A 17,356-nucleotide genomic window follows, 5' to 3' on the forward strand; every position below is an offset into this window, starting at 1 on the left:
CGTCTTGTGAAAGCGAGCAGTAAATCTCCGACCTCATTGCTGGATAACGGGTTTAAATTGTATGTGTCCAGCTATATCTTCAATTACGAAGGTGAGTAACTTTGTCTGTCCAGACAAAGTCTGGCTCGCTTTTGTCTGTCTTTTGCCGTGATTTGGACATCTTGTTGGCGCTTAAGGCTCTGCTACTGCAGCCATGACAACACTTCCGTAAACAGTGGATTTCACCGTTTTCCTATATTTTTTGCGTATTAGTGTGGAGGGGAAACTTTTAGAAAACGGCATGGAAACGCTAGCGTGGACGGAAACGCAAACAACATGAAAAAGCCATGGCCTTATTTACCCAAAAATGACCTACGTGCTAAATATAGTGGACAGCAAGAAATGGGTGGGTGTCATGTGATCAAAGCCACACCCCCTTTCCCTCATGCCCACAGCAGTCTCTGTGGCGCAATCGGTTAGCGCGTTCGGCTGTTAACCGAAAGGTTGGTGGTTCGAGCCCACCCAGGGACGCAGGCTTTTCATTCCTACAGCAAATGTTGATAAGCCTTTACAACCCTTCAAATACAAAGCCATTTACAAATCATAATTGCTAGTTGTGCTAGGTGACAGTGCACCCAGTGAAAGCAGCTGGTATCTAGTGAAGATATATGGTGTGAACAAGTACTATAACCAATACTCCGGTAATACTGGAGGTAATGAGCGCCTTTTATTTTCAATCACATTTCTCTACTGGGTCCCATTTAACTCAGTTAACCGGATGTTTGTTGACAATTTGGCATAAACCCAGGATTTTCCGTTTCACAAAGCGAGATGATAATTTAGCCAGACTTGTTACCAGGGCAACAGAGCCTTAAGCCCAAACCTGCAAAAACCCAGGTTTAAAGGATAAGGCCAGTGTTTTTTAATGCATTGCTTACCGTCAACAAATTCTACGAAAATAACAAAATCAACAATGCGTTTGCTCTACTCTGTTACTTTCTGACTTCCCACATACCATTTTTAGCCATCAACCTGGAAGTAATTGGCTCCAACTGCTAAGCTAAAAACCTTGAAATACAGCTCACAAAGACATAGTTTAAATTTTAAAAATTGACCAGAATTAAATTTGCCAAATTTTTTAAGGTTTTTTTATTCACTAAAGAGTGAAACGTTTTTTTATGTTCTCTGCCTCCTTCCGTCCAGTTCAGTCGCTCTGCCAGTGTTGGATTTTCTGGATGATATTGTAATATTGTTCTTCCGGTGACAAAAATGTAATTTGGTAAACTGAAGCCACAAAATAAAAATCAAAGCAATATACAGGTTACATTATGAGAATTAAAAAAAGGTGTCGCTTTGGTCAATTTCAATATGTTAAGTCATCCTGCAAAGGTATCCACCTCTTGCCTTGTGTCCATATAAGGAGTGTGATCCTGTTTTTGGTGTGCGATTCATCTCCCCTTTGTAGCAGAGCGGGAGCACGCGCCGCGCAGTTATCCAAGATGATTTAATACGGGATTGACTAATCAAATCCAAATCCATATTAGTGAAACAGACTAAGCCTGAGCTCAATTGATAAAATCATTCAATACGGCACGTGTCTAATTATCCTGGATTGTTAAAGTCACATACGTGAAACAGGACCCTGTTCTATGTGCTAAAAAAAAAGAGAAGTCAGGGTTGTCGTTTGATTAAAACCACACTCCTGTGTCAAAATTTTTACTGCTGTCTCTGTGGCGCAATTGGTTAGCGCGTTCGGCTGTTAACCGAAAGGTTGGTGGTTCGAGCCCACCCAGGGACGCAGGCTTTTCATTCCTATGGCAACAGAAACTGTTGATAGGCCTTTACAACACCATTCACAAGTATGAACTGCCAGTGAAGATTAGATATGCAAATACTATGTGATTAAGCAACACTCACAACTCCCACCCCTCCACAGAGCAAACACTAGTAAGTCTTTCACTTGAGGAAAATAGACTAGACGAATATATTCCAAGCCAATAATGGTAGAAAGTAATTCATCTGCAGTAGACATGTACCTCAGAAATTACACATAATTATGGCAGATTGCCAATTATGGCAGATTGACTGGCTGTCCCAAGAGTTAGACAAGCCCCGACTCTGACCACTTTTAAGTCAAAGCTTAAAACGTTTCTGTTTTGCACTGCCTACTCTACCCTGTAATGGAACTGCACTATTTTACTTTTTTAAGTCTTTTATATATTGTATGTCTTGTCTGTACTTTTGCACTTTTTAATTCTAAATCTTTTATCTTTACTGCATTTTTATTACTCTGTAAAGCACTTTGAATTGCCTGTGTATGAAATGTGCTGTATAAATAAAGCTGCCTTGCCTTGCCTATACGCCAAAATTAGTTACTGAACTACACTACCCAGCAGGCTTTCAGCGTAGCCACGCTAGTTGAAATTTTCCATCTCCTGCAAAGGGAATAGCAAAGAAAGAAAAGCAATTGTGTTAACTGATTTGGGAACCCAGAACTGGTTCCAAATTTTTGAGGACCATTAGATAAAACAATGACTTCAGATTGCTTATCAATACCAAGAGTGGGTGTCATGTGATCAAAGCCACACCCCCTTTTAATAACTTACACAGCAGTCTCTGTGGCGCAATCGGTTAGCGCGTTCGGCTGTTAACCGAAAGGTTGGTGGTTCGAGCCCACCCAGGGACGCAGGCTTTTCATTCCTACTGCAACAGTAACTGTTGATAGGTCTTAACAACCTTTCACCTATAATGCCATTTACGAATGATAACCGCTAGTTGTGCTAGGAACAGGTGACAAGTGGCCGTTTAAACAGTAGACCACCGATCTCATTGAATGTTGTCATATTTGAGAGATGAAGATGATGAGATATCGGACAACTGCATGACATTCCCATGTTAGACATCCCCTGATAAAAAATATAAAAATGTCCTGTGCAACTAGTAAATTAGATTGGGGTTGGGGACCCAGATCCGGCTCCAGATTGACTTCAACCTTCAGATTTAATAAAAAAAAACCCAACCCTAACCCTTTTTATAATGCTTTGTAACTATGTGCTATAGCTTTCTGTTCCTCCTAGGTTTTTAGGATTAATGCTCCCAAATTAAGTGATCAACAGCAAGAGCCGGGTTGGTGTCATATGATCAAAGCCACACCCCCTTTTCAAAGTATTTACAGCTGTCTCTGTGGCGCAATCGGTTAGCGCGTTCGGCTGTTAACCGAAAGGTTGGTGGTTCGAGCCCACCCAGGGACGCAGGCTTTTCTACTGCTTCAGCAGCTGTTGATAGGTCTTTGCAACCCTTCACCTACAATTCCATATACAAATGGTAACTGCAAGTAGAGAAAATACTAATGCCGCTTTTCCACTGCATGGTACCGGCTCGACTCTACTCGCCTTTTTTGGTTTTCCACTGGCCAAGTACCAGGTACCAGGTACCATATTACGTATATGCTAACGTTAGCTACCAAGCTAGCTTACCCTCTTGCGTCGCCTTGAGCAGCCAGAGAGCAGTCTGTTGTCTCGCTGCCTTCAGCCTCTTCTGAAATAAAATCTGTTTCCTTGCTGTGACTAACAGCCACATACCGAGAATCAAGAACACCATCGCTTCGATATCTGTGTGTCGCGTTTCATGCAGCGTCGCAGCGTCGCTATGACGACCAGTTTGGGGGGTGGGGCACATTGAGGGGATACTATTTGCAGTGGAAAACCAAGTGGTACTACCAAAAGCGAGTAGAGTCGAGGCGAGGCGAGTTGAGCCGGTACTATGCAGTGGAAAAGCGCCATAAGTGATTAGGCAACACTGACAGCTCCCACCCCTCCACAGAGCATACAAACAATAACATCTCTTTCACTTGAAGCTGGCTTTACATACATTTTGGTTTGGAGTTAACATACATTTACAAATTATAGATGTGATTTTTCCGGCAAATGCTGGATTTCCATCATTTTAGACCTGAAATTGAGATCTGCATGATTCATGCAAATCCGCAACAACTAAAAAAGGGGGGGTCTCAAGGTGGGGGCTAGGTAGACTTATCAATTCTGACTGTATATTGAGCGGAGGGCAGGACATTTATGTGATGACTGCTCATGCCATCTTTTTTGTGCAGAGGCCACCCGTTCATTGGATAAATCTAATTTTAGCAACATCGATCATCAGCTGTGCATGCGGCCATTCTGCGTTGTAGTTCTTTCTGTAAGTTTCTACACCTAAAAAACAGAAATGTGCAAATCATCTAAAAGCTTATGCTACACAGTGTGCCGAGAGTAGGGCTTTAAGGATTCGTCGCAAAATATGATCGACTGGTATTTTTGGCAGTTGACGCGTCACATTAAAAACATAAACACACCGCTACCATACAAAAGAAAAGCCCGGTCCTTTTGGGCGATGGCAACATTTCTTGACCAATCATTAGAGCGATATCACGCTCTGCACCTATCTGAGAGAGCTTCAACTAGAGGCTACACGAGAGTGGCAGTTGCTGCGAGAATACAACAGTGAAACATGGCGGAATGCAGCCAGGAGTCTAAAAAGTCCAGAACATTTTCAGAAGTATGGGAGTACTTCAACAAAAAAACTAACAAAAGAGTACAATGTACTCACGAGCCATCGCATCCGGGCCGAAGCATGGGTAGGTCGCGTGATGAAAGACATTTCTCCATAACTAACAGTAAATTAAACATCAAAAGAATACCTAACGGCAAAGACGGCTAATAATGCATATCTATGTAGAAATGGTTATTTTTGTACCAAATATGTGCGTATATTGTGTTAAGGAAGATTGCATTTATTTTGAGGATACAGTGTCAAAACATGAATTGTCAAGACAAACTGCAGCTGGTAGTGTCCTTACTTCCAATAATAATAATAATAAAAGTCAACAGATTAGTAGATTACCTAAATAATCGTTTGTTGCAGCTCTAGCCGAGAGGTGAATCTCAACACCAGTAGATTTAAGTACAAACATGCTGCTTATCAATACCTGTGTGCTAAATGAAGTGGACCGCAAGAAATGGATGGGTGTCATGTGATCAAAGCCACACCCCCTTTTATGAACACCCACAGCAGTCTCTGTGGCGCAATCGGTTAGCGCGTTCGGCTGTTAACCGAAAGGTTGGTGGTTCGAGCCCACCCAGGGACGCAGGCTTTTCATTCCTACTGCAGCAGCAACTGTTGATAGGTCTTTGCAGCCCTTCACCTACAATGCCATGCAAATTTACAAATGGAAGTTGAATGCAATCTAAGATCAGTGATGCAAATACTAGGTGATGAGGCAACACTGACAACGCTCACACTAAGGTGCCAGTATATATTGTTTGGCTGGCAAGCCTGTGCACACTGCGGCCATCATGTGGTCGCAAATTGTCCATTTTTCCTGTGTGAACACACCAAATAATACACTTGGTGTGGACAAGTTGCTAACTTAATGTGTCAAAGCGGTACTGACTGGCTGTCAGAATTTCATCTGTCAAGGTAGGCTACTGTAAAGCTGGCACATAACTTTAACTTGTTAGTGAAATCAGCAGTGGACTTTTTAAAGCCTGAGATTGTTAAATCTCTAATATTCTGTGGCCATTAAAAAAAAACATTTAACTAGATTTAAGTTGCTTTTTCTTGCAAAAAATGACAGACTACAAAATGTATTCAAGAAAACAGCATTTATTGTGCATCTGCTAATTGTAAAACAAGAGTTCAATGCTTTCCACAAAGTGCAAACCCATAAAAAAAAAATTAATTACTTAAATTTGACTTTGACACTACAGGAGGTAGAAATCGCTCCATTAGGGCTGTGAAGACACTGTGCTGTGACTTCTCAAAACAATGCAGTAGCGATTTCAAATCGCTGTTAGTATGAGTGATAAGCAGCTGGAGGTTTAGTGAGGAGGCAGAGACGTTTCTGGAGTGCAGCCAAAACTGTCATTTATTCACCATGTAGACAACATTGACCAGTGCACACAATGAGAGCAACCCGACACCTACAGCCCCGACTGAATGGAACAGGCAGCCTTGAATACTTCTTTGCTGCAGGTGATTAGTTGGATGCTACCATCAACGGGGGTTTCTTCCACATAGACACAAGCACAAACACAGTTTACATTAAGTGCTCACCGTATTGATTTAACATGTAGCCTATTATATCTTTTTATTTTAAGGAACCAGTGCCAACAGTCTGAATTTTCAGCTGTAGCTCCTGGAAGGCTTAAAGAGATGGACCCAGGCCCGTGGAGCTGTGTCCCTGGCTGTCAAACCTCCTCGCCCCTCAGCAGACCTTGTCCAGTGTGTCAACACCTACAGTGTCAAGGTGCTTAGAAGGAAGCTCTTCCCCTCCTTCCAATCCCCTGCAGTGTACACTGATGAGTTTAATTTTTCCATCGTTATTCTTAGTATTTTATAACATTTGAAATAGTCATCTTTAATAGCATTTTGCCGATAGATAATATGCCTCTCTGTATTCTCTTTACACTCCCAGGGGAGCTGATAGGTATAGACTACCTGTACTGCCAGACAAGAAGGGCCATGCAGGATGTAGATCCTGATTCAGAGGCTGAGTAGGTGCTGGAGGAATTATAAGAGATATGGAACACAAGACAAGTAATGCTTCAAAATGAAGGATTAGCAGCAAGAGCTGGGTCTGTGTCATGTGACCCTCCCACAGCAGTCTCTGTGGCGCAATCGGTTAGCGCGTTCGGCTGTTAACCGAAAGGTTGGTGGTTCGAGCCCACCCAGGGACGCAGGTTTTTCATTCCTACTGCAACAGCAACTGTTGATAGGCCTTTGCAACCCTTCACCTACACCTGATACCAGGTGATGAGGCAACACTGACACCTCCCATACTAAAATAGTGTGATCTGATTTGATCCTCCACAGAGCACATGAACAAAGTATTACTCAAGACAGTCAAAAGTAGACATTTTTAGCCAATAATGCTACAAAGTACAGCAATTAATCTGCAGTAGAAATTTACCTCACAATTCCCACAGCACTAAAATCGGTTAGCGTGTTCTGCTGTTAACTGAAAAGTTGGTGGTAAAAAATGGTTGAAAGACAGTCAGTCATGTTGTCATTAAGGTCTGATGACACCTCTGAATGTATACGGACTGGTCTGTCCTACAGGTGTATTTATTGGTGATATGTGGAATTATAATTTTTATATTGTTATATGTGCACTGTCCCTGTTTTAAATAAACAAGTAAATGAAATGAAATGTGCATTTCAGGTATGCTTGTGACATCCGTGTCATTCGGCTGCTTCGGGACCGGACTCTCGGCAACAGTCCAGCACGACTGGTAAAGCAGCTGAAGGAGAACCATGGGGAGGAATGGCTGACCCGGTTGGCACACTATCTTGGGGAGTGTGCTGACTTTGTGGATCGGCCCAGCCTCCTCCCAGCGACCTGCCAGGAGCGCCCGGAGCCCACTGACATCCCCACCAGTCGCTGGCTGCTGTCCGTGTACGGCAGAGACATCCTCTCCCGCATGGACCATATTAAGGCCAGCATCACCTCCACGTTTGGTTCCACCTTAAAGATGGACTCAACCAAAAAGGTAATAAATAATCTGACTGTGTAATAGATTTCCACGTACGTAATATATACTACACATTAACATTGTTGTCAGTGATAACATTACATGTGCAGTTATTATAAATGTGTGATGTGTAATAAATCTACATACACTTACTGCTATAGATAATGTGTAAAAAATGCGTAATCTTAAACATCACTGTTGTCAAATTCCAGATCACAAAGAAGCTGGCTGGCCACGGCAGGGGGACAGCTCTCTGGGTGACCTCCATCGGTACTGAGGTTGGCCAGATCCTGACCAGTGTCCTGTCGGTGCAGGAGGGGCCGGGACTGGACACGATGGCGTCTGGTGTGATGGAGCGGTACCGCCAAGCAGCTGTTCCACCCCCAGTACTGCTGTATGTGGACTGTGGCTGCTGCGTGAGTGAGGGGGCGAGCAAGCTGCAGACCAGGTTTGCGGAGTGGCGAGACCTCCACATACGGCTAGACATCTGGCATTTCATGAGGAGGCTGATTGTCAGCTGCACCACCGACGCTCATCCCCTCTACCCGGCCTTCATGGGCTGCCTGTCTGCATGCATCTTTGAGTGGGATGCAGGAGACTTCACTCTGTTGCGGCAGGCAAAGAGAGCGCAGCTCAGGCAGGAGGGTGTGCCAGCCCTTACTGATCTCCTGGTGGACACGAGAATCAGTAAGGAGCTGAGCCAGTACTGCCGCAGGAGGACGCGCGGCGAGGAGGCCACCGTCAGCCTCATCGAGCGGCTGCTGCAGCAAATCGGGGGGGCGAACGGGAGAGACCTCCAGGGGGTGCCACTGCTGGACCAGGTGCACATGGAGCACTTCTGGCATGTGCAGAAATGCCACGTCAGGTGCATCCAGGACATGCCACGTGTGCAGCTGTACACGGAGGCAGGCACCACCACCACCACCACCACCAAGGGGGGCGTCGTCCTGACCAGGTACCGCTGTGCCACCTGAACAGGTTAATTCCAGGTTGGTCTCTCTCTTATGTATGATATTTTAAATAATTTGTATGTCTTTTTATGAAAGCATTATTCAGACTGAAAACCTTTTTCATTGCCATAAATATTTTGTTGTTTTCCCAGGAACCAGCGCAAACGCACTGAATTTCCAGGTGTACCTCCTGGAAGGCCTGAACAGGTGGAACCAGGATCGGGGGACTGCAGCTGTGACCAGCAAGCCGTCATCTCTCCTCACCTACTCCGGGAATGTGGCCCACTGTGTCAACACCAACAGCCTGAAGGTGTTTGGCTGGGCATTTGTGACAACCTTCAGGCCACCTGCCAAATACACTGGTATGTCTGATTGATATCTGGCTACATAATACTTTTGGTTTGTGTGTTTTCAGTGTTCTAACTTAAGTTCAACGAGGCTTTATTTGTATCATTCCCATTGCCAAAGCAAAACATACATTCATAACATGATACAGATACAACTCTGATATTAAAATTAAACGGTATCTATATAGAATGCTTTGAATACAAGTAATAGTGTGTGTGTGTGTGTGTGCGCGTGCGTGCGTGCGTCTGTCTTTTCTTTTTCATAGGAGAGCTGCTTGGTGTTGACTACCTGCTGAGTCAGACTGGACAGCCCCTGAAGGTGAACCCCGACTCAGAGGAGACAGAGGACATGCTGGAGGATGTGGATGAGGGCGAGGAAGAAGACGACGAGAGCTTTGAGGAAGATACTGTATCAAGTCTCCTCGATGTCCCGAGCTTCTCTGTCTCCTCCGGGCCTTGTCCCTCCTCTGAACTTCTCTCCTCCTCCCAGCCTGCTGCCTCCTCCCAGGCTGCTCCCTCCTCCCTGGTTGCTGCCTCCTCCCTGGCTGCTCCCTCCCAGGCTGCTCCCTCCTCCCTGGTTGCTGCCTCCTCCCTGGCTGCTCCCTCCCAGGCTGCTGCCTCCTCTCTGCCTGCTGCCTCCTCCCTGGCTGCTGCCTCCTCCCTGGCTGCTCCCTCCCAGGCTGCTGCCTCCTCCGTGGCTGCTCCCTCCCAGGCTGCTCCCTCCCAGGCTGCTCCCTCCTCCCTGGCTGCTGCGTCCTCCCTGGCTGCTCCCTCCCAGGCTGCTCCCTCCTCTCTGCCTGCTGCCTCCTCCCAGGCTGCTGCTACCATGCCGCAGCCAGGTGTCTCCTCAGCGCTTGATTCAGCATCTCCGAGGCCAGGGTATGTAAATACATAATTATATGTAAAGAAATAAAATCACTGTATCTGCGTTTTGTCCCACTTCACTGTCCTCAAATTTTGTTGCTCATCTCTGTTTTTTTTCAGGCTGTGGATGACTCTGGCGTGCCAGGCATGGACAGAGTTGACAGCTTGGCAGAGTATCTGGTGGAGCTGAGGAACCAGTCCTCTCTGGCCCTAACCAACCAACAGGTCAGGAACACTTGTTGTCTTGTTCGTTTCCCTCTGTGCCCTGTCATACATGTTCACACTTGCACATGTTTTTGTCTTCTCATGTGCTGTTGTGTTCTCTCTCTGCTTAGGTGAGCAACATTGTTGCTCTGTGGCAGAACCTGCTGGACTTTGACAAGCAGAGGGTGGTGTTTGCTGCCAGACACCAGAGCAGGCTGGACACAGGGAGGTTCAGGTCTCCTAAGAAGAGGCAGGAGTTCACTCCAGGGGTGGAGAGTGTGAAGAAACACGCACTCACCACCACTGCCCCGCTTGCCCAGTGGCCAGATTGCTGCCGCCTGATTGAGACCATCTTTGTCAGGCTCTGTGACATCCACCGTAGTCCCAAGAAGAGGGGGACTGGCACAGTGTCCAGATGGGATCTCATCCTAGATCAATGTACGTGCAGGCGTCGACCAGGACGGCCGCTTGTTGCAGTTGCTCTCGCTCTTTTCGCACTTTTTCCTAATTATCTTGTTTTATCTTGTTCTTTTAGCTTAACATAGTAACTAGTTAGGTTTCTAAGTTGTGCCCCTCTGTAACCATGCGGTTTAGAGGAGTTTTAATCACCTTTCTGGCGCTTGGATTACTTTTTTCTGAGCGTCATGCCGCCAGTGCACAACTACTCAGCGGCTCTACTGGGACTGTCTACAGCCGGGATCAGCTGATGGCGCTCCGACCGGCCGGCATGGCTGGTGTAACCCACCAAATCCCCGAGGAGCTTAGAAGAAAGTTTCGGGGACGACGGGGTAAAGGAAGGAGGTCAAGACAGCGGAAGGCAGAGGCACGGAGGGAGAGAAGGAGATACAAGCCGTATCTCCCCTCTCTCGTCATGGGAAACGTAAGATCACTGGCAAATAAGATGGATGAGCTAACGGCGCTAGCCAGGAGTCAGAGGGAGTTCCGGGAGTGTAGTATTATGTGCTTCACTGAGACATGGCTACACCAGGATATCCCCGACCACAACGTCTACATCAACGGCTTTCAGACTGTTCGGTCCGACAGGGATTGCACCGAGAGCGGTAAGCGTAAAGGCGGAGGGCTTGCTGTTCTAGTTAACAACAGATGGTGCAATCCTGGTCACATTACGATCAAGGAACGTATTTGTTGCCCGGACGTTGAACTGTTAGCCGTGGGACTCCGGCCGTATTATTTGCCCAGGGAAATGTCACATGTCATCATGGTGGCTGTTTACATCCCCCCCTCTGCCAACCCGACGTCGGCGTGTAACATCATTCACACCGCCATAGCTCGACTCCAGACTCAGCACCCGAGTGCTCTCATAGCAATCTCGGGTGACTTCAACCATGTCACCATGGCAACAACCTTGCCCAACTTCACCCAGTATGTGAGCTGTCCAACCAGAGAGGAGAGGACGCTGGACTTGTTGTATGCTAACGTGAAGGATGCATACAGCTCTTCTCCCCTCCCCCCCCTGGGTAGGTCAGACCACAACCTTGTGCACCTCAACCCCTGCTATGTGCCTCTGGTGAAAAGACAGCCTGCGACCACAAGGACAGTGAGGAGATGGTCGGAGGAGGCCTATGAGACACTTCAGGGCTGTTTTGAGGTGACAGACTGGCAGGCACTCTGTGAGACGCATGGAGAGGACATTGATGGGCTCACAGAGTGTATAACAGACTACATTAACTTCTGTGTGGATTGCACTGTCCCAGCACAGACTGTCCATTGTTATCCAAATAACAAGCCATGGGTAACAAAGGAAATCAAAGCCATCCTCAACACAAAGAAAAGGGCTTTCAGAGCTGGCAATAGGGAAGAGGTGAGAACAATCCAAAGTCACCTGAAAGGGAAGATCCGGGAGGCTAAAGAGAAGTACAGGAGGAAGCTGGAGCAGAAACTCCAGCAGAACAACATGAGAGAGGTCTGGAGCGGCATGAAGACCATCACTGGTTTCAGGCCGACTGGCGGCAGAGGGGCTGAGGGCGGCTCGGACAGAGCCAACGAACTTAATCTGTTCTTCAACAGATTTGACACAGTGACCCCTGCCCAGCCCCCCCTTGACTCATCTGTCGTCTGCCTCCAACCAACATCTACTCAATCGCCCCCCCCTCCCCCCTCCTACAGCCCCCCATCCTCCACTGAGGGTCCCACTTCCCCCCCCTCTGGCTCCCAGACTGACTGCCCTCTCCAACCTGACAACTCCACCCCTCCCCCTCCCCTACCTGTAACCTCTACAGTGTGCTTCACAGCTGACCATGTAAGAAGACAGCTGATGAGACTCCACTCAAGCAAGGCTGCAGGCCCTGATGGTGTCAGCCCCAGGGTGCTCAAAGCCTGTGCCCCCCAGCTATGTGGAGTACTTCACCATGTCTTCAACATGAGCCTGAGTCTTCAAAGGGTCCCCGTGCTGTGGAAGACGTCCTGCCTCGTTCCTGTGCCGAAGACGCCGCGTCCCGCTGGCTCCAAGGACTACAGACCGGTGGCATTGACCTCCCACATCATGAAGACCCTGGAGAGACTTGTCCTGGAACAGCTCCGACCCATGGTCAAGCCACTCTTGGACCCCCTCCAGTTCGCCTACCAGCCCCGACTTGGAGTTGAGGATGCCGTCATCTACCTGCTAAACCGCGTCTACGCCCACCTGGACAAACCGGCGAGCACGGTGAGGGTCATGTTTTTTGACTTCTCCAGTGCTTTCAACACCATCCGGCCGGCTCTACTGGGTGAGAAGCTGACAGCGATGCAGGTGGATGCCCCCCTCGTGTCCTGGATTGTCAACTACCTGACTGGCAGACCGCAGTATGTGCGCTTGCAACACTGTGTGTCAGACAGAGTGGTCAGCAACACTGGGGCCCCGCAGGGGACAGTCCTATCTCCCTTCCTCTTCACCCTCTACACCACGGACTTCAACTACAACACAGAGTCCTGCCATCTTCAGAAGTTCTCTGATGACTCTGCTATAGTTGGATGTATCAGCAAGGGTGTGGAGGCTGAGTATAGGGCTGTGGTGGGAAACTTTGTCACATGGTGTGAGCAGAACCATCTGCAGCTCAACGTGGCAAAGACTAAGGAGCTGGTTGTGGATCTGAGGAGGGCCAAGACACCGGTGACCCCTGTTTCCATCGAGGGGGTCAGTGTGGACACTGTGGAGGACTACAAGTACCTGGGAGTGTACATTGACAATAAACTGAACTGGGCTAAGAACACTGATGCTCTCTACAAGAAGGGCCAGAGCCGTCTCTACTTTCTGAGGAGGCTGAGGTCCTTCAACATCTGCCGGACAATGCTGAGGATGTTTTATGAGTCTGTGGTGGCCAGTGCTCTCCTGTTTGCTGTGGTGTGCTGGGGCAGCAGGTTGAGGGCAGCAGACGCCAACAGACTCAACAAACTGATCCGCAAGGCCAGTGACGTTGTGGGGGTGGAGCTGGACTCTCTGGTGGCAGTGTCACAGAGGAGGATGCTGTCCAAGTTACATGGCATCTTGGACAATGTCTCCCACCCGCTCCATGACTTGCTGGTCAAGCACAGGAGCACATTCAGTGCAAGACTCATTCCACCAAGATGCACCACAGAGCGCCACAGGAACTCATTCCTGCCTGTGGCCATCAAACTTTTCAACTCCTCCCTCAGAGTGTCAGACACTCTGAGTCAGTAGACTGGCTCTTGAACTTATTTCATCCTGTCAGCAGTTATAACCCATAACTTATAACTTATATCTAACTGTGCAATACCAATTTTTTTTTTGTGCAATAATTCAACTGCAATAATTCAACTGTGCAATACTTATTAATTATTTAATTATTTACACTGGTGTATGTATATATTGGAGTATGATGCATATTGTACAGAATTCTTATTTCTCTTATTTCTATATTATTATTATTATTTTTATTCTCATTGTTATATATTGTAGTATAATGCACATATTTTACATATTTCTTACTTTCGTATTTCTATTTTTCTTATAATTTCTTATAATTTCTCTACGCTTGTATATATTCACTTCTACAATGTGAGCAGCTGCAATGTAACCCAATTTCCCCTCGGGGATCAATAAAGTATTTCTGATTCTGATTCTGATATCATAGATAATATGCCTCTCTGTATTCTCTTTACACTCCCAGGGGAGCTGATAGGTACAGACTACCTGTACTGCCAGACAAGAAGGGCCATGCAGGATGTAGATCCTGATTCAGAGGCTGAGTAGCTGCTGGAGGAATTATAAGAGATATGGAACACAAGACAAGTAATGCTTCAAAATGAAGGATTAGCAGCAAGAGCTGGGTCTGTGTCATGTGACCCTCCCACAGCAGTCTCTGTGGCGCAATCGGTTAGCGCGTTCGGCTGTTAACCGAAAGGTTGGTGGTTCGAGCCCACCCAGGGACGCAGGTTTTTCATTCCTACTGCAACAGCAACTGTTGATAGGCCTTTGCAACCCTTCACCTACACCTGATACCAGGTGATGAGGCAACACTGACACCTCCCATACTAAAATAGTGTGATCTGATTTGATCCTCCACAGAGCACATGAACAAAGTATCACTCAAGACAGTCAAAAGTAGACATTCTTAGCCAATAATGCTACAAAGTACAGCAATTAATCTGCAGTAGAAATTTACCTCAGAAATGACACATAGGGCAGATTCCCACAGCACCAAGATCACAACTGAATTCAACAATTGTTGAATCGGTTAGCGCGTTCGGCTGTTAGCCGAAAGGTTGGTGGTTCGAGCCCACCCAGGGACGCAGGCTTTTCATTCCTACTGCAAAAGTAACTGTTGATAAACCTTTACAACCCTAAAGCCATTTACAAACAGTAACTGCCAGTTAAGTTCAGGAACGCAGATACCAGGAGATCGGACAACACTGATAGCAGCCATTTTCACAGTAGACCACAGCTCTTATTAAAGTTGTAACATCATAGACATGTAGATAGCAGCTGTCACGGCGCACACTGAACTGTGTCACTCGTCCACACCGCATCTTAGGGCGCTTTCACACCGCAAAGTCCCCTCTAGGGATGCCGCAATTGATCGGCCAGCAATCGGAATCGGGCAATATTCAGTATAAATATGAGATCGGAGAATTCCGATAATGCTTTATCATCGCCGATTACAAAAACCAATCGATGACGCAAAACACGTGAGCCATTTCTCAGCGGAGTTGGTGTCATTGTCACATGCTAATTCACCTCAAAACATGTCGGCGGTGTGGAACTTTTACAAAGTGTGAGAGACAGATGCAACACAGGCCATCTGTAATGTATGCCAGGACAAAATACCTCGTGGGGGAAGCAAGGCGAAAAATTTCGACACAACAAATTTAATACGGCACCTTAAGTCGCATCACCGGAGCATGGCGAGTTCCTTAAGCTGACCGTGGACAGTAACAAAAAAAAAAAAGCAGAGAAAGCACCACAACGGCCGCTAAGGCAAACCACTTTAGAGAGCACCCACGCGTATAGCCGTGTTAGTGAGAAGGCTAAGGCGATCACAAGAAAAGTCATGGAATTCATAGGGCTGGATGACCAATTCATTGCATGCCATGTGCGTTTGTTTACATAATGGTCTGCACTCTGCACCGCTGTCTGTGGTGCTGAACTGGACAACGGTTGAGACCCTAACAGCGGAGAGGCAACTGAAAAGTCTCATTTCTCTCTCTCTTAAGAACATTCACTTATACAAAACAAAGACTGAAACGGATATATATCTTCGGAGGGTGTCTCCATTTATTTAACTCGACTCAAGTCTTGTGCATCGGTTATCTCACTAAATCATGTTGTGCTACCTAGAACACAAATGGTTTTGTTTACATAATGATCAAGTAAATATTGAGGTAGAAAAAAAGAAAATGTGGATACTTTTTAACCAAGACTCAATTTGATGGATGAAATGTATGTAAAATGGAAACTGTTAGACCTATAATACTGCTATACCAGCTGCTATAACAAAACAAAAAAACTATCGGTATAGCCAATCGGTATCGGCAGCCCCCAGGAACAGGGGCTTGAATTGCACACCACACTGATCCGTTGGAAAAAGGACAGAATTACTGACGGACAGACGGTAGAAATAGAGTAGCAGCTTCGCTCATAACGGAGCTACTTCATAGAAACAAGTTAAATTCACTTGAACACATTGTTTTATCACTCACATTGGGATGAAAGGAAGGAATGTCTAGTTTCTTCTTTCTCTACAACACAACCTGTCAGTTCCGCGGATCAGGTTAAACTGTCTGTCATTTGACTGTGCGTTTGTTTAATGTCGCCCGCCATCCCAGTTGAGCAGAGTTTTCTGTTTTTAAGCACTGTGATTGGCCCGAAGGTCCAAACCCTGCCCAGTCGGAAAACTTTGGTTATAAAACGAACCAAGCCAGTACTTCAAGCTCCTAAAACATCTACAACCACCGGTACTGCTACTGTATTTATTTTTTATCGTCATTTCCTTTCTTTGGTTCGGACTTTATCAAAGTTGCTTTCACACCAAAATGATCCACACCACGGTCCGAATGGAAGAGGACCGAGACCGGCGCTTTTTGGCAAACCTTTTGCAAGATGTTGGTCCGCACCTGAGTCAACATGGCGCGTTCACACCAGTCAAAATTATCCGAACTTAGCAAAAAGGTCCTAAAGTCCGGACCAAACGATGCTGGTGTGAAAGCCACCTTAAAAGCACAAGTCTTTCACTTGACAGACAAGGACATTTCTAGTCAATAATGGCACAAAATACATTAAGCTGCAGTAGAATTTAACTTACGAAATTACACGTGGAATATTCCCACAGCACCAAAATGCCAAATGACCTCAACAACTGTTAGACATCCCCTGATAAAAATTATCCTATGCAACTAGTAAATTAGATTGGGGTTGGGGGCCCAGATCCGGTTCCAAATTTAATTCAACCTTTGGATTTAAATTAAACTACTGGCTTTTAATGCTTCATAACTATGTGCTATAGCACTTGAGGGGCCCTTGAGGGGCAAAACAATTTGACAGGTAAGATGAAGAAGCGGCCGGTCAGTTATGTTTGTAAGAGATATAACCTAGAACACAAGACAAGAAATGCTTCCAAATGAAGTCTTGAAAGCTAAAGCTGGGTGGTTGTGTGATCAAAGCCACACCCCCTTTTCTGACCTTTCACAGCAGTCTCTGTGGCGCAATCGGTTAGCGCGTTCGGCTGTTAACCGAAAGGTTGGTGGTTCGAGCCCACCCAGGGACGCAGGTTTTTCATTCCTACTGCCACTGATAGGCATTTACAACCTTTCACCTACAGTGCCATTTACAGGCAACTGCTAGTTGTGCTAGGAACAGACGACAACAAAAAGTGCCCGTTTCACAGTAGACTATCGTTCTCATTAAAAGTTGCGTCGGCTGGCAGCAGGTTGCACTACAGATGCTCATTACCTCTATCCCACCTTCATGTCTTGTCTGTCAGTCTGCATGTTTGAGTGGGACGCAGGAACGCCTTGTTGCGACGAGCCATGC

At 46.5% G+C, this 17,356-nt stretch overlaps 8 non-coding genes across 8 annotated transcripts; all 8 read left to right on the top strand.

The window, feature by feature from the left end:
• The first annotated feature begins 436 nt into the window (after positions 1-436).
• trnan-guu (transfer RNA asparagine (anticodon GUU)) lies at positions 437-510 on the top strand. The gene has a single exon. It is a non-coding gene; the product is annotated as a tRNA-Asn (tRNA).
• A 1,193-nt stretch (positions 511-1,703) lies between these two features.
• On the top strand, positions 1,704-1,777 carry trnan-guu (transfer RNA asparagine (anticodon GUU)). The gene has a single exon. It is a non-coding gene; the product is annotated as a tRNA-Asn (tRNA).
• An 814-nt stretch (positions 1,778-2,591) lies between these two features.
• Positions 2,592-2,665, top strand: trnan-guu (transfer RNA asparagine (anticodon GUU)). The gene has a single exon. It is a non-coding gene; the product is annotated as a tRNA-Asn (tRNA).
• Positions 2,666-3,156: 491 nt separating this feature from the next.
• trnan-guu (transfer RNA asparagine (anticodon GUU)) lies at positions 3,157-3,230 on the top strand. Its single transcript has one exon. It is a non-coding gene; the product is annotated as a tRNA-Asn (tRNA).
• A 1,815-nt stretch (positions 3,231-5,045) lies between these two features.
• trnan-guu (transfer RNA asparagine (anticodon GUU)) lies at positions 5,046-5,119 on the top strand. Its single transcript has one exon. It is a non-coding gene; the product is annotated as a tRNA-Asn (tRNA).
• A 1,517-nt stretch (positions 5,120-6,636) lies between these two features.
• On the top strand, positions 6,637-6,710 carry trnan-guu (transfer RNA asparagine (anticodon GUU)). The gene has a single exon. It is a non-coding gene; the product is annotated as a tRNA-Asn (tRNA).
• Positions 6,711-14,185: 7,475 nt separating this feature from the next.
• On the top strand, positions 14,186-14,259 carry trnan-guu (transfer RNA asparagine (anticodon GUU)). Its single transcript has one exon. It is a non-coding gene; the product is annotated as a tRNA-Asn (tRNA).
• A 2,757-nt stretch (positions 14,260-17,016) lies between these two features.
• trnan-guu (transfer RNA asparagine (anticodon GUU)) lies at positions 17,017-17,090 on the top strand. Its single transcript has one exon. It is a non-coding gene; the product is annotated as a tRNA-Asn (tRNA).
• The last annotated feature ends 266 nt before the right edge of the window (positions 17,091-17,356 follow it).

This window comes from Centroberyx affinis, unplaced genomic scaffold, assembly GCF_046629955.1.
Source record: "Centroberyx affinis isolate AG114_WGS23_722 - 3 ecotype Tasmania unplaced genomic scaffold, CSIRO-AGI_Caff_v1 ptg001094l_1, whole genome shotgun sequence".
Lineage (NCBI taxonomy): Eukaryota > Metazoa > Chordata > Actinopteri > Beryciformes > Berycidae > Centroberyx > Centroberyx affinis.